Source organism: Rosa chinensis, chromosome 5, assembly GCF_002994745.2.
Source record: "Rosa chinensis cultivar Old Blush chromosome 5, RchiOBHm-V2, whole genome shotgun sequence".
Taxonomy (NCBI): Eukaryota; Viridiplantae; Streptophyta; class Magnoliopsida; order Rosales; family Rosaceae; genus Rosa; species Rosa chinensis.
Window position 1 is genome coordinate 24,064,983 of NC_037092.1, and position 19,761 is coordinate 24,084,743.

The 19,761-nt window shown below is 42.3% G+C and overlaps 1 long non-coding RNA gene and 1 pseudogene across 1 annotated transcript; one reads left to right on the top strand and one right to left on the bottom strand.

The window, feature by feature from the left end:
- Positions 1-11,666: 11,666 nt before the first annotated feature.
- LOC121049174 lies at positions 11,667-12,484 on the bottom strand (annotated as a pseudogene).
- A 3,885-nt stretch (positions 12,485-16,369) lies between these two features.
- Positions 16,370-17,076, top strand: LOC112168391. The gene is made up of 3 exons (XR_002924224.2): positions 16,370-16,383; positions 16,776-16,950; positions 17,051-17,076. It is a non-coding gene; the product is annotated as an uncharacterized LOC112168391 (long non-coding RNA).
- Positions 17,077-19,761: the final 2,685 nt, after the last annotated feature.

A 19,761-nucleotide genomic window follows, 5' to 3' on the forward strand; every position in this document is an offset into this window, starting at 1 on the left:
GAACCAAGACTGGTGGGTTTGCCAAATAGGCCTTGATACTGTCGAAAGCCTCTTGGTGTTTGGGTTCCCACACAAACTCATTCCGCCCTTGTAATCTCAACAAAGGTGAGAATGGTTGAATTTTTCCTGCAGAGTTAGAAATGAAACGCCTTAGAAAATTAATCTTACCCAACAGACGCTGTAATTCCTTTTTCGTCCGCGGGGGAGATGCATTAATGACTGCACTTGCCTTGTCCTCGGGGACCTCAATTCCTCGCTGATGAACTATAAACCCCAGAAAGTCTCCTGCCTGAACCCCAAACACACACTTGGCCGGGTTCATCTTGAGCCTATGTCTGTGCATGCGCTCAAATACTTTCCTGAGATCTGCGATGTGATCCCCTCTCTTCTGAGACTTGACGACTACGTCATCAATGTACACCTCTAAAACCTTTCCTAGTATGTCATGGAAGATCAAATTCATGGCTCTCTGATACGTCGCACCGGCGTTCTTCAGGCCAAATGGCATGACCACATATTCAAAAACTCCTGCGAAGCCAGGGCAACGGAAAGCGGTCTTGTGTCTGTCTTCTTCAGCGACCGGAATCTGGTGATATCCTGCAGTACCGTCCATGAAGGACAACAACTCATGGCCTGCCACCGCATCTACCAACATATCCGCGACCGGCATGGGGTAAACGTCTTTAGGTGTAGCGAGATTCAAGTCTATAATCAACGCAGACTCTCATCTTGCCATTCTTTTTCTGGACAGGCACTATATTAGATAGCCACTGATTATACTTGGCAACCCTTATAATACCTGACTTGTGCATTTTCTCTACCTCTTCCTTTACAAGAATCTGGGTCTCCGAATTCATTCGTCGAGGTTCCTGCTTGACGGGCCTCTTGTCAGGAAGAGTTGGTAGTTGATGACAAACCAAATCTGGTGACAGGCCGGGCATGTCTTCATATTTCTCTGCGAAGTAGTCTTTAAACTCTAATAGTAAGTCGGTGAGCCTTTGTTTCTCGCTAGGCTCTAGATAAGCGCTGATAGATACCTCTATAGGCTCGTCCACTGTGCCCAGATTAACTTTCTCAGTAGGGTCTTTAACTTTGGGAGGTGTGTCGTCCAGCGCCGCCGGGGCGAGTTGAATATTGACTTCATCGTCATCCTCCAGGTCAGAAAGTTCTTCATTAACAACCTCTAAGGTCGCGATGCGATCATAAGCCTCTTTTTCCACCATGTATGATGACAGCCGTTCATGTATCGAGTGGAAGGCCTCTATCCCCTCCTCCGCGAGGTCGTAATCCATTAATCTGTTAAAGGTTTGGGCACAGCGTGGCCAGGCCTTTCCAAGCCTTCTTTGGCGAGCGTGAGCCCCCACTGTGCCAGTTCAGAGGCCATCACCCCTGTAGGGCGGCCCTTATCATCGATGCCACTAACCTGCAATGGAGTGATAGGCTCCAAATAGTATCTGGCATTTACATAATTTGCGGAGACTGGGAATGGACTGGGATCAGCTTGGACCACCTCAGCCGTGTCTGTTTCCTTATTCCACATAACCAGCTCTTGATGAAGTGTCGAGGGCACACAGTAACTCCGGTGGATCCAGTCTCTGCCCAAAATGGCGCTGTAGGCCGCATAACAATCCGTCACAAAGAAGGCATAAACCCCCTCTGCTGGTCCGACCTTAATACGCAAGAACAATAACCCTAAGGTTTTTGTTACAGTGCCCGCGAAATTTTTGAGTGCAAGAGACGTGGACTGGATTTTCTCCCGCTTGATCCCAAGCAAGTGCATGGTCCTAGTGGTGACAACATTAACGGCCGCTCCAGTGTCAATCATGATTTTGCTGACTTTGATACCGCCGATGTCTGCCGTAATGTATAGCGGTCGCATGTGTTGGACCATGGCTGGCGTTGGCTTGGAGAAGTTCATAAATGATCCCTTGTTCAGAACCTCTTCAGGTTCCGGCGAGGTCCTGTCTTCTACAGGTGTCGCGGCTGCTGAAGTGACCTGCAATGGTTGCACACCCTCTTCCTCTGTCCCCACGCAATCCTGTGCGGCGACTGGCAATGCATATTTCGCGGGAAGTACATAAACCATGTTGCAAGAGACGTCAGCTGTCTCAGTCCCCTCCATGTCGTCATCCAAATCGAGCTTGGGTTCTTCCACCGGGATATCAGTTTGGAGCTGCCTAGCCAAGTAATCTACTAACGACCCTTCCGTGAGGCCTTTTACCTGGCAATGTTCAAGCCCTTGTGGCTTGAGTTCTTGCTCCACAACAACCAGCTTAGGGTTCTCCGGTTCCCTGTGTTCTTCTGAGGCAGAGATGACCACACTTTGGATTTTCTTGGGTCGCCATTGCAAAGTGTTACTAACTCTGTCCTTACCCCCCAGCCTGTCAAAGACCGAAGCCTTGACCACTGATGCTTCATGGGAGAGCCTGCGCCTGACATGCGGACGCCGAGTTGGCGAGTTTTCCATTCGGGTAAGAGGTGGTGAGCGCTCTTTAGTAATCCTGCAAAACACACTGGGCTTTGAAGCCCCTGTTAGTGAATCTGTTTGTCTGTTAAGACCACGGGGAGGTCTCAATGGTTTAGCGACCAGCGCTTCCATTTCTTTCTGGTATTGTTCGGGCGACTTGACCAGTTGGGAAGGTTTGATCAGGACCTGGTCTAAAGCCTCTAGAGCGCGCTTAGCTTCGTCGAACCTGCGCTGTAACTTCCTCTTCCGGGACGGGCTAATCTCCACTGCCTTGCCCTTTTCCCTGGTGTACCATCTGCCCTCTTTGATAGGATTAGCTGAAGCAGGTGGTATATAGGGCTTGGTCATAATATCTTTGCAACCGCTTCTGGCCTTTTCTTGTTTCGGATCGCTGGCGGCTGCTTTTAATTTCAAGAATAAATTGGAGTTTCTGGGGGATGATGGTGATGCCATCTCCTCCCGTTCTCTTGGGCTGGTAGGCTGATAGTTCCTCGATGATGAGGCCCACTTGACTGGTGGTAGGGAACCAAAGTGAAATGTCTGCTCGACTTCCTCGTGCGGTATTTGGATACCACATTCCTCTTTACATTGCGAGCACAGGATCACGGGTGAGGCCTGGTTGGTTGCCTCGATCCTACCCTTAACTGACGCTTCATCCGCGATGGACCTGTGACCCTGTTCACTCGGAACCAAATTCAGAGTTGTCTTCCGTCGCTGCTGTCTGTTCCATTCCACATTGACCATATTGACCCCAGTGTCGGGGAAGGGATCCACGTCAACTAGTGCCGCCGCGGTGACCGGAGCTTCTACCTGCAAACTACCGTTATTAAGCCATACCTGAATTTGGTCTTTGAGCTTTACACAGTCCGCGGTGTTGTGGTTCCACAGATTATGGAACTTGCAGTATTTCTTTCCCTTCAGCTGCTCTGGCCGTGGAAAAGGCCCAAAATTAGTCTTCACCATCTTCGCAGCAATCATCTCGTCGAGGATCTCGTGAGCTTTGTTGGCATCATAGGTATATGCCGCGAACTCCGGTTTGGTGAAGGCCATTGTTTTGAGCTTGACAGGTTCCTTTGAAATCTTCAACTGCTTCAAAGACGGGTTCTTCTTCCCGGTCAGTTCATAAGCTGCTATATCATGATCCTCGTCCTCTTCATCATCCTGGACCACTTCTCCAGTGTTGTGATGGTAATAAGGGTCGTAAGTGGTTGGCTGGTAGCTCAGGGATGCTACAGTACGGTGTTTACCGGGCACGTACGTCCCTCTGGAAGCATTCTTCCTTGCATCTGTTTCTCTGAGGAGATGCTCAAAACTACCCACCTCCGTGATGAGTTCTCCCATCGACTGAATCATGCTGCCATGCTGCTTCTTTCTCTGTCGGGGCTCCAAACCTTTGACCGCCAACTTGACCAACTCCTTCTCGGGCAGGATGACATTTAGTTTGGCCTTCTGGATTTGAAAGCGCTGAAGATAAGCGACCGCCGATTCTGTAGGCTGTTGGGCCATCTGAGTGAGAGAGGCCAGGTCTACTTCAGGTTCAATATTTCCAAATGTCTCACGGAAAAGTAGCTTCATTGCCTGCCAATCCGCCACTGTCCCTGGTCTGAGTTTGGAAAACCATCTGAAGGCAGCGCCGGACAGCGAAGTGCCAAAGATCCTACATTTGAGGACATCATCATTCTGGTATTGGCCACATTGCACCCTAAATCTGGCCAGGTGTGTTGCCGCATCTTCCGTGTCCTCCCCTGAAAAAGTAGAAAAGATGATATTCTTGTAACCTCGAGGGAAAGGTGCGAGCATGATGTGTAGCGGGAAAGGTCCCTCATAAACCCCATCCGGTTGGGCTCTAGGGTTTGCCAATCTGATCATCTCCTCTACCTCATCACGTCTCACATACTCTGGGCCTGGAGGCGGAGGAGGCATCACCGCAGCTCGGTGAGCAGTTTGTCCATGGGTTGCCTGGTTTACCATTGTTGATCCTTCCCCGACATGCACAATGCGGGTAGTAGCTTGTTGCTGGAGAGTTACTGCAGGGGTAACCTCTTCCTTCGACAGAGCGGTTATTTTGATCGGGGCGCCAGTCTGGTCGAGCGCATAATAACTTCCCGGCAATTCTTGATATACCATTTCTGCTCCGTCGCTATCGTACTGGACGAAAGTCACAGGTTCTGACGCAGTTCCTGCACCCTTCGAGACTTGGTGTTTCTTGGTGGCCTGTCCGCTTGATGAAGCAGTCTTTTCTTTGCTGCCATTAATAACCAAGGCTTGTTCTTTGTTCCTCGATGGAGCAGTAGCAACAGTAGCTGAGGAAGAACCAGCATTTTGGTTGGCCTTCTCGCGCTGATTTGGTGGCACGTACTTGCCTGAACCGGATGGCTAGCCAAGAGAGCCAAGGATAGCGTTAGGATCCCCTAAGGCCTTGTTCATTACATCTTTCGCCTGGTTTAATTCGGCTCTCTGCATAGCCACCTCCGTTGCCAAGTTGGCCCCATCCTTGCGAAGATCTGCCATATTCGACGCGGTTTGCTTGGTATGCTCCGCTATAGCGTTCAAAATTGTCCTATGACGCTGATCCTGTTCGGCAGCGATGGTTACAGCTTGCGCCTTCAAGGCACTCTCTGTTTGTGTAATCTGCTGCCGGGTATTCTCCGTGTGTAGAGTCATACGCTGCTCAATTTCGCGGAGGAGCTTTTCTGATTTTGCGGTTTCTCTGGCAAAATCAGCGTCCATCTTCTTGCGATGATTGTCGACATTCTCCATGAGGATCGCAAGTGTTTCCTCAATGATCGCTCCTTCCGGGATAGGCTTCGAAACAAAAGCCTCTTCTTCTTCACCTTCCACTGCAGTGTTGACAGTGGCGGGAATAACAGGCTCACTGGCCTGATTAACATTGACGCTCTGACCTTCAGTCGCGGTCGAGCGATTCTCCTCTTGTGCAGTTGACATAACGGGTGATTGGGGCTGAAGAGAGAACCGTTGCGTCACTTGTTCTTCAGAGAGACCACGACAGTGTAGTAAATATGCACCTTTTACCCATAACCTTGTTTCTCTTTATAGGCTTATGACTGTGCAAACAATAATAGGATGATGATGCAAAATATCACAGCAGAAAACCACATCACACGAACACAGAATTTTATAGAGGTTCGACAAAAAACTTTGCCTACGTCCTCTATGTGATCTCTCTTGAGAATCACTAGCACTATGGAGAATAACAACTTGATTACAAGTACTTATTGAAATCCCTATGCTAATCCCCAACCTCTTTGCTAGATCTCTCTATCACCCTTGGCTCTCCCTGCCCCTGTGTTTGTATGTTAACTGAGAACTCTCTGAGATCTCTCTTTGATCTCTTCTCTGATCTGATCTGAGGACACATTATATGAGCTCCCTGCAGCCCTATTTATAGATTATAGGTGCTGGTTACAAACATATCACATTAGGATTCCTAAAACTATTAGAACAAGGAAAGAGAGCTAGTTTTCCTATTCCTAACTAGAATAGAACTTACTTTTCAGGTCTAAATCAATAGGAATAACTCTTCCTATTCCAAAACCCATTAGGATACTAGAAGAATTCCTGTGCGCACTAATCTTCACTTACCCATCTGGTTTTGCCTTGAATCCTAATCAATTTAGGCATATCAACGAGCCAAATTCACAACAATCTCCACCTTGGTGAGTTGATACCAAAATCTGATTGCTGCAACCTCCAGGATATCTTGTACTTCTTGAAGTAATCCTGAAACCTTCAAGAACCTTCACCTTGGCAAGACTCTTCTTGCCTCAACACACCTCAAGTGAGGAGGTGCTCCACCTCAATCTCAACATGCTGTAAGAATGAGCAAGTTCAAGTAACACTTGAACTCCTCCATGGCAATGGTCCTAGTCAAACAATCTGAGACATTCTCCCTTGAATGAACTTTCTCATTTGTTATCTTCCTTGAGTTGACCCAACCTTCGTTGTGATAACCACGAACATCATCGTGTTTCGTCTCTGCTTGAAACACTTGATTCCTTGTCAAATTGATGACCCCATTCTTCATCACAGCTTCTTGTTGAATTCCAAACTCACTCATTAATCCATTAAGCCATAATGCCTTTGCGGAAGCTTCTGTTAGTGCCATGCAATCTACTTCAGTGGTAGACAACGTCGTAGCTGATTCTTTGGTTGCTCTACAACTCACTAAACCTTCACCACAAGTAAAAACATAACTTGTTGCAAGTCTTGTCTTGTCTATGTCTCCTGCCAAATCTGAACCCTTAGGACCAGCAATGCATGCTTGTTCTTGTTGTCTTTCAAACACAGATTCATGCTCCTTCGTGTCTCTCAAGTAAAACAAAATCCACTTCACTGCTTGCCAGTGCCGTCTGCCCGGATTCACCATATACTTTGACACAATGCTCAATGCTTGAGCTAAACCTGGTCTTGTGCAGATTCTAGCGTAAATAAGACATTCCACTACTCTTGCATAAGACACATTCATCATCTCATCTAACTCCTTCGTAGATGATCTCTGCACACTCAACTGGAAGTGTGCTACTGGTGGAGTAGACACGGGTTCATAAAACAGCCATATTTTTCCCGCTTCTCTGTCCCTCCTTATCTTCACTCCTAGGATCTGCCGTGCAGCTTCTAGATCCTTTATGTCAAATTCCTTCCCTAGTTGTGTCTTTAACTTTGGAATTCTAGACATATCCTGACATGTAGTCAACACGTCACCTAAATAAAGTAGCAATAGTAAAACCATACTATCCTTGAACACATGATGATAAACGCAGCTATCCACTGGTGAGATTTGGTCATAATCGACCTTTACTTTCTGCGAATACTCCTTGGCCAATACCCGAGCTTTGAATCTCATGGCTTCCTCATCATGCATTCCTTCCTTTTTCCTATAAACCCACTTACAGCCAACCTGATTTCTTTCTTTGGGCTTAGGAACCGACTCCTGAACCAAGTCCTTCTGCATGGACTTCTTCATCTGTTCTAACATAGCTCCTATCCAACTTTCCCATACATCATTTGCTATAGCTTCCTGATACATGGTTGGATCTCCTGGACTCAAACTTAGAGCATACTTGTCCAATGCTATGCTTCTCTGGAACTCCTGCCCAAGTGACTGACGAACTGAGTCGTAGGTTCGCAGTGCTAATTGCTCCACCTGAGCTTGTATTAATGACTGTTGTTGTTGCTCTAAGACTTCTTCCTCGATAACCCCTTTATCATGCTCCACTTGCTCAATTTGCTCCACCTGAGCTGGAGTTTCTTCCATGATCCCTTTGGTTAGAGGAACTTCGGTTGCTTTCTCTACAACATCAGTCTTCTTTTTCACCTCACTTGTCTTGACTTCATTGAACGGCATTGTCTCCTCATCAAAAATGACATGTCTGCTTAGAACCCTTTTCTTGCTTACAATATCCCATAACTTGTAGCCTTTTACTCCTTTCTCAACACCGAGAAATATGCACTTGCGTGACTTTGGCCTGAGTTTGGTTTGCTCATTGTTGGAAATATGAGCATAAGCGCTGCAACCAAACACCCTTAAGTTAGAATAGTCAACTGGTTCTCCAGACCATACCTCCTCTGCACACTTGAAGTCCAAGACTTTTGATGGTGACCGATTAACCAAGTAACACGCATGGTTAACTGCATCTGCCCAAAACGTGTCCGGTAATCCTGCATGCAACCGCATGCTTCTTTCTCTCTCCAAGAGAGTTTTATTCATCCTTCTAGCAGCTCCATTTTGTTGGAGATTCTCCTTCACGGTGAAGTGTCTTGTGATTCCTTCATCCTTGCAAAATTGTAAGAATCTTTTCACTCTATAGTCACTGCCACCGTTACTTCTCAAATACTTGATTTTTCTGCCTGTTAGATTTTCTACTTCTGTTTTCCACTCCTTAAACTTGGTGAAAACCTCGGATTTCTCCCTCATAAAGTAGACCCAAATCTTCCTCGAAAAATCATCTAGAAAAGTAACAAAGTACTGGAAGCCTCCCATAGACCTTACTGGTGCCGGGCCCCATACATCTAAGTGAATATAATCCAGCAATCATTTGCTTTTGTTCTCACAATTTGCTAACTTGAATGCCACCTTCTGCTTCCCAAGAATACAATCCTTGCAGAAGTTCAGTTTGCAAACACTGATACCTTCTAGCTTACGTTTCTTGTGGAGTTCCTGCATTCCTCTTTGACTCATGTGCCCAAGGCAATGATGCCATAGCTCAGTCTTGTCTTTTACCTCAGCAGAGATTACAACTCCACCTATTATTGCAGTCCTTTGAAGCTTGTATAAGTTGTTAGGTTGAATGTCGCCCTTCATCACAACAAGTGATCCCTTGAGAACTTTGAGTCTTCCCTCTTCAGAGCGATACCTATATCCGGCCTTGTCCAAAGTACCCAAAGATATCAAGTTCTTCCTTAACTTAGGAATATATCTGACATTCTCCAGCGTTCTAACAACTCCATCATGCATTCTGATTTTCACTGATCCAATACCTAGGATCCTACACGGTGAGTCATCTCCCCTAAAAACCTCTCCGCTGCTACTCTCCTCATATGTGTCGAACCATTCTCGAATTGCACACATGTGGAATGTACAACCGGTATCCAAAATCCAATTTCTGAAAGCATTGGAGCTGGCTGCTACCACAAGGAGCTCACCGTCATCTTTATCTTGTTTGATGACTACATTGGCTGTGTTTGAACTCCTTGCCATCACCTCTGCTTTCACCTTCCCTTCTTTGCAGTTTCTTTTCAAGTGGTCGGCAGCACCACATTTGAAGTAGCCTTTCTTGTATTTTTCCTTGGATTTTGATGTACCCTTGTTACCAGATTTATCCTTCTTACTCGTCAACTGACCTGTCTCCTTGCCCTTGACATGAAGGCCTCCTTGAGAGCTTTTGGTCTCCCTACTCATCTTAAAATAAGATTGAATAGCTTCGGTAATCTCATCGTATTTGAGAGAATCCTTACCGGAAACAAGTCTGGTGATGAAGTGCTCAAATGAAGCTGGTAAAGATCTTAGCAGCATAAGTGCTTTCTCCTTATCTTTATACCTCACATCCACCTTTGATAAATTGGCAACACAAATCTGAAATTTATTCAGATGATCCTGGAGATCCCCACCTTCTTCCATCCGAAGACTATAGAGTTCGTCTTTCAAGAAGAGTTTATCCGCGTCAACCTCTTTGACATTGTCCAATGTCTTCCTGCTGTCCATATTCTCACCAATATGAACCTTACCCGCATAAACCTTCTCGAGATAATCCCAGGTCTCCTTGCTGTTCATATTCCCACCGGCACTAGCCAATACATGAACCAATACATGATCAGCAAGATGTAGCTCTATAAAGCTCCTTGCCTTCTTGTCCATCTTCTGCCAAACCTTGTCTGCCATATTAGCTGCCTTATTCTCTATCCCGAGAATAGCCTCGTACAGACCTTGTAGAATCAAGACACTTTTCATCTTCCTCTGCCATAATGTGAAGTTATCATTCCCATTCAACATAATGGGCATCACATTGCTGCCTGCATCTGCCTTGTCATCTGCCATCTTAGAAACACCTTGAGCCTAAGCTCTGATACCACTTTGTAGTAAATATGCACCTTTTACCCAGAACCTTGTTTCTCTTTATAGGCTTATGACTGTGCAAACAATAATAGGATGATGATGCAAAATATCACAGCAGAAAACCACAGCACACGAACACAGAATTTTATAGAGGTTCAACAAAAAACTTTGCCTACGTCCTCTGTGTGATCTCTCTTGAGAATCACTAGCACTATGGAGAATAACAACTTGATTACAAGTACTTATTGAAATCCCTATGCTAATCCCCAACCTCTTTGATAGATCTCTCTATCACCCTTGGCTCTCCCTGCCCCTGTGTTTGTATGTTAACTGAGAACTCTCTGAGATCTCTCTTTGATCTCTTCTCTGATCTGATCTGAGGACACATTATATGAGCTCCCTGCAGCCCTATTTATAGATTATAGGTGCTGGTTACAAACATATCACATTAGGATTCCTAAAACTATTAGAACAAGGAAAGATAGCTAGTTTTCCTATTCCTAACTAGAATAGAACTTACTTTCCAGGTCTAAATCAATAGGAATAACTCTTCCTATTCCAAAACCCATTAGGATACTAGAAGAATTCCTGTGCGCACTAATCTTCACTTACCCATCTGGTTTTGCCTTGAATCCTAATCAATTTAGGCATATCAACGAGCCAAATTCACAACAGACAGTCCGCACGAGAATGCGGTCTGTAACTGGAGGTCTTATGCTTTGAGCAGTTAGCGTAGCCCTTTTGGTAGGGGTTATCGCTAGACTTCCCAATGGTTGCGTTCACAAAGAAACACTATTGTTGTCCCACTGGGCGTGCCAAAATGTTTGGCTCCAAAACCAGTTGGCTGCAAACAGTCTCTTTTGAGCGAGTGGTTGCGCAGGCGTGCCAGCACCGCCGGGTGCAGTCGTTGGGGTAGTCCCGTGACCTGACTTCTTCTTCAAGCGCTGTGGACGAGGAGAGCACCAACCTCGTCACAGGGTTCTTTTCTTGCCTTTCGGGAAAGGACTTTCGCCTTACGGATAAGGACTTTGGTTGTGGTTTCTTCGCGTTCACCGAATCGATACTTAGTGTTGTAGACTAAGCAGAGCAATCACTAGGAAGTTGAGAGAAGCACGGGTTTGCTAAAGCGTGACTTTAGCTTTGCTGGGTTGCGAGTGCGTTACCCTTGCTTCGCTGGAAGTAACAGTGGCGGTTGTGCTAGCAGTCGGCTCGCGAGGAGACTGGAACTGAAAGTACGGTCGCCGGGTTGATCTGGTGTGGCTGACAGTCGGCTCGCGAGGAGACTAGGACTGGCGGGTGATCACCGGGTTTCAACAAGGTTGAAGGTTTGCTCCGGGGAGGCTTTGTAATCGCTGGGATTGATTGATTCGAGAGAGGTCCTTTATCTCGCCGCTTAACCCTGTATTTATATCCTAGGGTTTTCGACTGCTCCTTACCCTGGAAGGATTCTTAATTGAAGTTTCCTGTTTAGTCTCTACTACTCGATTCCAATAAGATTTCGTCTCCTTACGAAACAAGGGATGAGCGAAACTATAAACCAAACCCGCATAGCCTTATTTTTGGGCCGCAGGTATCGGCCCGCTGGCTCGAACCCACTAAACGATTTTGCCAAAATTGCTTTTGGGCTCAAACAAGTGCCTCTCCTTTCGTCAGCTCAAATAAGGAAATGGTTTCACGGGCATGACCCTGCAATGCATATCCCACAGTCATGGCTGTCCATGACACCATATCATGTTGCTCCAATTTGTCAAAAATCTACCTTGCCATCGTAATGTTACCACATTTGGCATACATGTTCACTAGTGAGCTTGCTACATAGATATTATCCTCAAATCCGCGCCAAATTATGTATCCATGGAGCTGCTTCCCCAGATGTAGAGTGGTCAAGTGGGCAAAAGCTGGAATGATACTTGAAAAGGAGACATCTGTTGGCTTAGTTTTAGCCATCAAACATACCATTCTGCACATACCCTCCAATAATCAAGTTCCATGAAATGGAATCACGCCGACGTAGCAGGTTGAACACTTTCAGAGAGTCGTCCGTATGGGTAGAGTTTGCATACATGTCAATCAAGCTACTGCCAATCAGCACATCTGCATCAAATCCATGTCTTACGGCATACACATGAATCTCCTTTCCCTTTAATAACATCTACATATTCTGCAAAAACCAGAAGAACACTAGACAAAGTAAAAGAATCAGGCTTCAAGTTGGCATTCCCCATCTCTCACCCTTGCTAAAGCCTGTTCATACATCCCGGCAATCACCGTATTCCAGGACACAATATCTCGATCTGGCATCATGTCGAAGACCTTTCTTACACTATCCATTTTAATAACTCTTTCGCCTTTCTTTTGCTTATAAACTCGATCAATGTTCTCATTAAATTGATCATCTACTTCCCTATACGTATCCATTTGAGGAAATTCATTTGAACAAAAGAAATAAATTAATAAAAATTGCCCTGATTTTCACAGCCTAAAGAACGCGAATGATTTAAAAACTGGACATTGGGTATAGAGGGGATAGCTAGCAGATAGTAGCAACAATGCAGACACATGTATAAACAATCCCAGCCAACAGAAAATCAAAGGTGTATTGGTGTAATATCAGGATAAAGTTGATACTTAAATGTAGGTGTTAAAAATTGCGAAATTGTGTAATGAGCAATTTATGACGTAGTAGTAGTCCCAATAACATGTTTAACTTGATAGATCAGATTGTACACTAATCACACAGCATTGATAAGCAGAGAGCTTAAGCAAATTAAATGTCTGATGAACTAGAGCATATATTAATTCCTAATATGTAGCGTTTTACTAAAGCCCATTACCACCTCCTGGGAGGTTAAATGAACTCATGGTTAGCTAATCAAAATTTGTCTTACAATTACCACAACAGGGAAAAAAAATAATAATAATAAAATATTTTTTCTTATTTACGACTAGAACTGTTTTTCTTACACCATTTCCTCTGTGGCTCTGCAAGCAAACAAACCTCAAGACAAACAATATCTGAATTGAAAATCACCTCTTGGCCGACTTTCCATCGCTGGACGTCTTTCCCGACTTTCACGATCGTTCCTGCACATTCCAGACCTAGGTACTCCCTTTGCATCGGCGGCAAAGACCTCGTCCTCGCAGTAAGGTCAGGCTCATTCAGGGCAGTGGCAGCCACCTTTATCAGGACTCCATCGTCCTTTAGTTCTGGTTCAGGCACCTCGATTTCTTTGAGAACATCCGGACCACCTGGACTTGTTACTACTACAACTTTCATTTTCTTGTTGCTAATATGGTCTTCACTGACTTAGAGCTAGCTCTTTTTTCTCTCTAGCTACCTCCTGGAGTTGGAGATGATCACCTTTATTTGCTGGTTTATTTATAATCCCTACCACAGTACGTACCCAAATCAGCAAGAACAACAGCAATGAGTGTGAAAACCACAGTACCCAAATTAATCTAGCTAGCTAGTGAGAGTGTGTTCTGTTCTCCACTATCATAATAAGGAACAGAAAGTGAAATCATAGAGTTTGGTGAAGAGCAATGAATTACGGTGTTGGTTGAAAAAGCAATGAATGTTAAAGACTGTTGGGTGAGAGCAATGAATTGCAACTCAGGTTTTGGGAGAAAGTGCATGGCTTACTTAGCTCCTTAACAAACGTAATGATCGAGATCTCATTTGAACTGTGGAATTACTTCAACTCATTGGTCTTGGCCAATTCCAGTCAGAACTGCCTTACAAAATGTTGAATGATTTCAACTCGTTTGTTTATTTTTATTTTTTATTGAATGAAAGAACTTCATTAATAATGTTCAATTACAGTCTCAAGCTTTTTTTATGATGTGGCAAAAAAGAGTATCACCGACATAGCTAATGTGGGTTTAGTCTCCTTCCAATAACTCGTCCCAAACAAAAGAGTGTCATCCTCGCTATTGTGTGAGCAGTTTGGTTTCATTTCATCTAGATCTTCCTCCATGTAATTGCTTCAAAATCTCGTACCAAAAGTTTGATCTTATAAAAAATTGCACCCTCCATACTTGGGTCCAAAAATGTATTTTTCTGTTTCATTTTTATTATTGTGTGGTGTGTTGACCAAGTTTCGTCAGTTTACTACTGCAATTTAGTTGTTTTTTTTTTTTTTAATTTATTTTATGCAACTTTAATTTGGTTGTAGTGCATTGACAATTCGGAGGCCTATATGAAAATAACCTCCTTGCAACATTTCTTTCCATGAAAATAATGGAACAAAAAATACATAAATAAATAACTTTAAAAAAAAATTTAGCTGAAGCAAATAAGGGGCCTTCCCCTTATTTGAATTTATTAAAAAATAAGAAGAAAAGTAGCAACTTAGGAGGAGAACAAAACTAAACCTTCCTACAAAAGTAACAAAAAGAAATAAGCAATCATAACCGAAATTGAGGAATACCCAATTGGTCACTCTGACAATGCGATAAAAAAAAATGGAGGAGCATCCCACCATACCATGTTAGGAGAAGTCGTACCATAAATTTGCCAAAACATTAGCTACCTTATTACATTTGCGAAAAATATGTGATACACGAAAAATCATTTGAAAAATCTAGTACAAGCAATTGAGCCATCTAATAATACGAAGTTGCCAGGGGACCAACAAAGGAGACTTAATAAAATCCAGAATAAAAGAAGAGTCTACTTCTAGCCAAATTTTATAAAATTAACATGATTGGTGAATGAAATGTAAAATACATTGAAATTGGACGACATCACTACCTCATGGCCATTTATGTTTATACTTTACACATGTTATTACATACTCATTAATTATATCTTTTTTATAATAAAAATTACTCTCTGTTCAAATCGTCTACACAACACTACTAGAAATCTATTCATTTACATCACGTCATTTAAATCGGTCAGACTTGCACATGATGTAAAAAAGTAAGTTAACATCGTTTTAGAAAAATACCGATTTAAATGTATACCATTAACATCGGTTCTTAAAATGACCGGTGTTAAAAGTTTTGTTTGAAAATTTGTGGGAACCTCATTTTCGTGGACACGCTAAGTGTTTTAATGAATTCAAGGACGTGGGGACTAAAACTTAAAATTTTCACACTTAGAAAAAAATAGAGCCCCAAAAACTGAAACAGAAACCCTAAGCTTAGTCTCGAGCTCCTCCCAAACTCGAGCACCTCTCTCCTCACTCGAACTCGCCGCTCTTGTTACCTTAATCTACCTCCTCGCCTCCTTCATCTACCTCCTCCAACCTTGACCCCAACTTCCTCCTGCTTTCTCCGTCTCCTACCCCATCTTCTGATGACAACTATAATCTGTGATTGAAAGAGGTTGAATCGGTTTGACCCCGACCCTGATTGCGGTTTCTCCAACTATAATTTCTGACTACTGAACTCGAAATCGAAGATGGGGCACAACCGAGATGCCATTTGATGCCCAGATCTAGAGTGAAGAGAGGCAAAACGAAAAGCGAAAAGAAGTAAGTGACCATGGTGAAGTTCTGTTTGCACCAAGACTAGATGTTCTGTTTCACCTATACAGGTTAGTTTGCACCAAGACTTGGAACCCACCGCTTCCTCTTCTCTTAGTTTGAGTTTCTCCCGCATCATTCAACAGTAAAACCTCTCAAATCTTTCTCCAGCCATCGATGTCAACCCCCGAAAGATTATGTTCGGGTTGTTCAATCTATTAAGGTGAGTATGTCTTTGACTTGCTACCATTGTATATAACATTAGATTTATAGTTATAATTTTGATAGTTTTATACATGTGGGAATGTTCAATTCACGATATGGATTAATTGTATAATTCACCCCCACTCCAACCCATTTTGGCCTTCTCGGAATCTGTATTTATTGTCCACAAAAGGTTTAATCTTTATTTGTCATAGAATATAGTAGCTGACGCTGTTGATTTTGTGTGTTGAAACAGGCCGCCATAGCTGAGAGAGCAAATGCCTTCAGGCGACAGTGTTGCTATCTGAAACTGATGTTAAGCTGGTGTATATGTATGTGAACAACATATAAGTAGTAGCTACTGTCAATCTATAGTTTAAATAAAACAAAATTGGTTCAGAACAAAAGAATTGCAAAATAGTGCAGATGATAAACATTTCATTTAACTGAAGTAGGCTGGAGTTTTGCACTGTTAATGATTGTATGGCTGGAGTTTTGTTTCTAATTGTGGCAACATGTGTGGAGAAGGCACACTATAAGTTAGATTTTTTCGCTCTGCTCTTTAAGTAACTTTTTGATTCATTCTCTGTATTTGTTTGACTTTGATGGTTGTATAGTCTTTAACTAATTAGTGTTTCTTGTGTTCTGTCTTGACAAGTGATGCCCAAGTAAGTCTATTTATGATAGAGTGATCTTGCTTTTAGTCAAGGGTATTAGTTGTACTTCTGACATGAAGGATGTTATAGGTGTATATTGAGAATGATGCAGTATATTGTTAACTTCGGCTAGTTTCTGAGATTCGATATGCTACATCAAGAAAAAACAATCAATGATTTAAAGTCAATTCTGAATCACCAGTATCAAAGGTCATTCCCCATTTTAAGTTATCAATTTTATTTCATAACAGTTAAGAAAGAAAGAAAAAATAGGTTGTTAGATATATGAAGCCAGCACATGTTCATGAGGTTGCTTATAGCTCGAGATATATTCCTCCTTCTAGAATAGATTAGCTTTGTGGAGTCTCATATGCAGATTGCATGTTTTGCTACCTCTTGTGCAGAACTCCTGTATAACTCCTTACTTGGAAGCTGAAAGTGCATGCATTCAAAATATGCAGGATATATCGCAGCTAAAGTATGGCAGTGCTTCTAATTTGAGCAATACAGATATTGAAATGCTTGAAGATTGTGATAGATTGGACAATGAATCTGTTGTGCATGAGAGTGAAACTAAAGGTATGCGATATGTCTTGCTTCCCCCTTGATTATTTCTTTGGAGTTTTTGTTTTTACCCTAGTAATTTTAGCAAGGCCTATCTAACAGTTACTGGTTACAGAGAATTCAAGTACATTTGGGTCAGATATTATACCTTTGGATGAAGCCCTTAACTTAGTTGCCTCAAGACTGAGAGAGGAAAATGTTTCTGCTAAAACAATGGTTCAAGATGAAGGTATCCAAGCAGAAATTTGTGAAGAAAAAGCTAAAACTGCTAGTGGAACTCACAGCTTCCATATGAGGTTGAACAGTCAGTTGGGGCCAAGGACTTGCTTTGCACCTTTGACAATTGGCCCAACTGCAACGTTGGAAGTTCTAACAGAAAAGATGATGGTATGAAGCACTTTGGATTGGAACTATCTTTAAGAAGTTCGGATGGTTCACACAAGGAGGTGACTGAGAAGAGGCCTGCACTGAAACATTCTGATGCCTCTACCTTTTCACGGTGAGTATTTTGGTTCATGTCCAATGATGAACTTCAACTATCTTACATTATAAAAGCATGTGTTTGGTTTTCTTAGAGTGGCAATAGTTACACATTTCTTTCTACGACCCTCCCTTAGAAAGAAAACAGAATAATTTGTAACATGTTGCCCGATCTTATAATTGCATGTCATTTTGTTTCTAATTTTGTATGTTCATTCGACTACAGGAGGCAAGAGCTGTCAAGAAGAGAAAACAAGAAGAGTATACAGAACATATAAGGTGTGCATTCTTTGGTATGCCAAAATTGAATGAATCTTCATTTTGGCTCTCAGTGAGATGTTTCTAAACCCATTAGTTTGTGTATGTTCATAAATCTCAGTACTATCAGCAAGAAGCTGCCAAACTGCTTGCCCAGATAACCACTTTGCAAAACAGTAACAAGTAACCTCAGAGAGACTAGGTCAACCCTATATATATAACAAAATAATTTCACCTTGGTAGATATATATTGACATACTGTTAATATCCAGGGGTTATATGGCTGAGGGTTTAGCAATATGTCTATCAAGGAGATCAAGGGTGTGGAGACCAAACTTGAGAAAGCAATTAGCAGAATTAGATCCAAGAAGGTATCTCTTCCATCTGAGTATTTGATATTCTTTGTGATATCTCTCTCTCTCTCTCTCTCTCTCTCTCTCTCTCTCTGATTTTTTTCTTTGATTTGTTGTAACTTTGTTTCGTCTTCTCTTTTCTCAGGATTGGAAGATATGTTCTCTTAAAAGAAAAGCAGGTAAACTGCTTGTTTTTGCAATAAAGAGAGAAGCCATAACTAATTGATAAGAAGCTGTAGGATTTATATTTTATGATGCTTTTGTTTAAAATTGAGTTTTGTCCACTCTGCAAGATTAAAATGGACTGCTTTGTACGTAAAATTCATCTTTGCTTTGTAAGTAACATTGAAATTCATCGTTTCAGTTATTCAAAGCTTAGTTGTGCATAAAAATAGAAGGGCAAAGGAGGCATGGTGAAAAAGAAAAGGAGAGGAGAGAGGGCAAAGAAAGACGGGACGACAGGGATTTTAACCATGATGGCAAAAGGGACTTCAACATGCAGCGTTTTCCACACAAATGGAAATCCACTCGTAGGAGTGAAGACGTACTTAGCTGCTGACCAATTGCATCAAGGTGGGGAAGACGATGAAAGCCTGGGAGAACATCTCATTTCATCTTCTCATGACGATAAAAATTCTGCAAAAAGTGAGAATTGTGATGTTTTTGTGCAAAGGAGCAATTTTATGAAAACTTAATTTGTTTTCTGGATGTGTTAGTGTGCACAACCAAGTAGCTAAAACTTTAAACTTGCAGCTTCATGATCTCAGTAAAAAGTTTCTTGTCATTAGTAATCAGTATCAAAATAAAAATCAATGTCTCATGATTATCAACATATCGAAATGTGACCCCAAAATCGATGTACACAAAACCAATGCACATCGATATCTAAACACCAAACCGTTATCTACTGTCAACGTACAAATCAGCTATTATAAAGTAAACTGATTTTCCATGAAATACAGGACATCGGTTTTGAAAAATAGAAATGATGTCTACAAAACTACTAGACATCGTTTCAACCAACAAAAAGCGATTTTCCTAGTAACATAAAACATCATTCTTAATAGATTAACCGATGTTGCCTAAAGGCACATACATCATTCTCAGGAGAATAAGGCTGCAAGATGCACGTAAAAATGGACACGAACAAACAAATGTTTTTGGAGACTGATGTCTACAAGAGTATTAGACATCATTTCTGAAATTGTAATCGATTTAAATGTTCACTTAGGTATTGTTTGAGATATACTTTATTAAGCATAAAATGTGAAAATATGAAGAATTAAATATAGTTAACATATAAGATTATGATGATTATAACGATTATACATCGATTTGTGTTTCAGAATCGATGTTGGATGTTGTCTGGGACATCGGTTAAAAACTCGCTTATACTGATGTCTATATCTTTTACATCAGCCACAAAGAGATCGGTTAGAATTTAGTTTTACATCGGTTCTGGACTGATGTAAATGAACAGAATTCTAGTAGTGCAACCTCTCACTTTCTTTTTTTGAAAGAAACTGTAAGCATTTTATTAATGGTTCAAATGGTTACTCTCATGGAGTAGTACATCAGCAATACAACTAGGAGTATGGGAGAGCCAAGTCTCATTTTGAGGTGACTCAAATCCAATGCTAGCAAGACGATGAGCCACCTTGTTACAGCTTCGAGGAGCATACTTGATTTGCACATCTGGCATGCTATGTAATATCATCAGAATATCATCTATAAT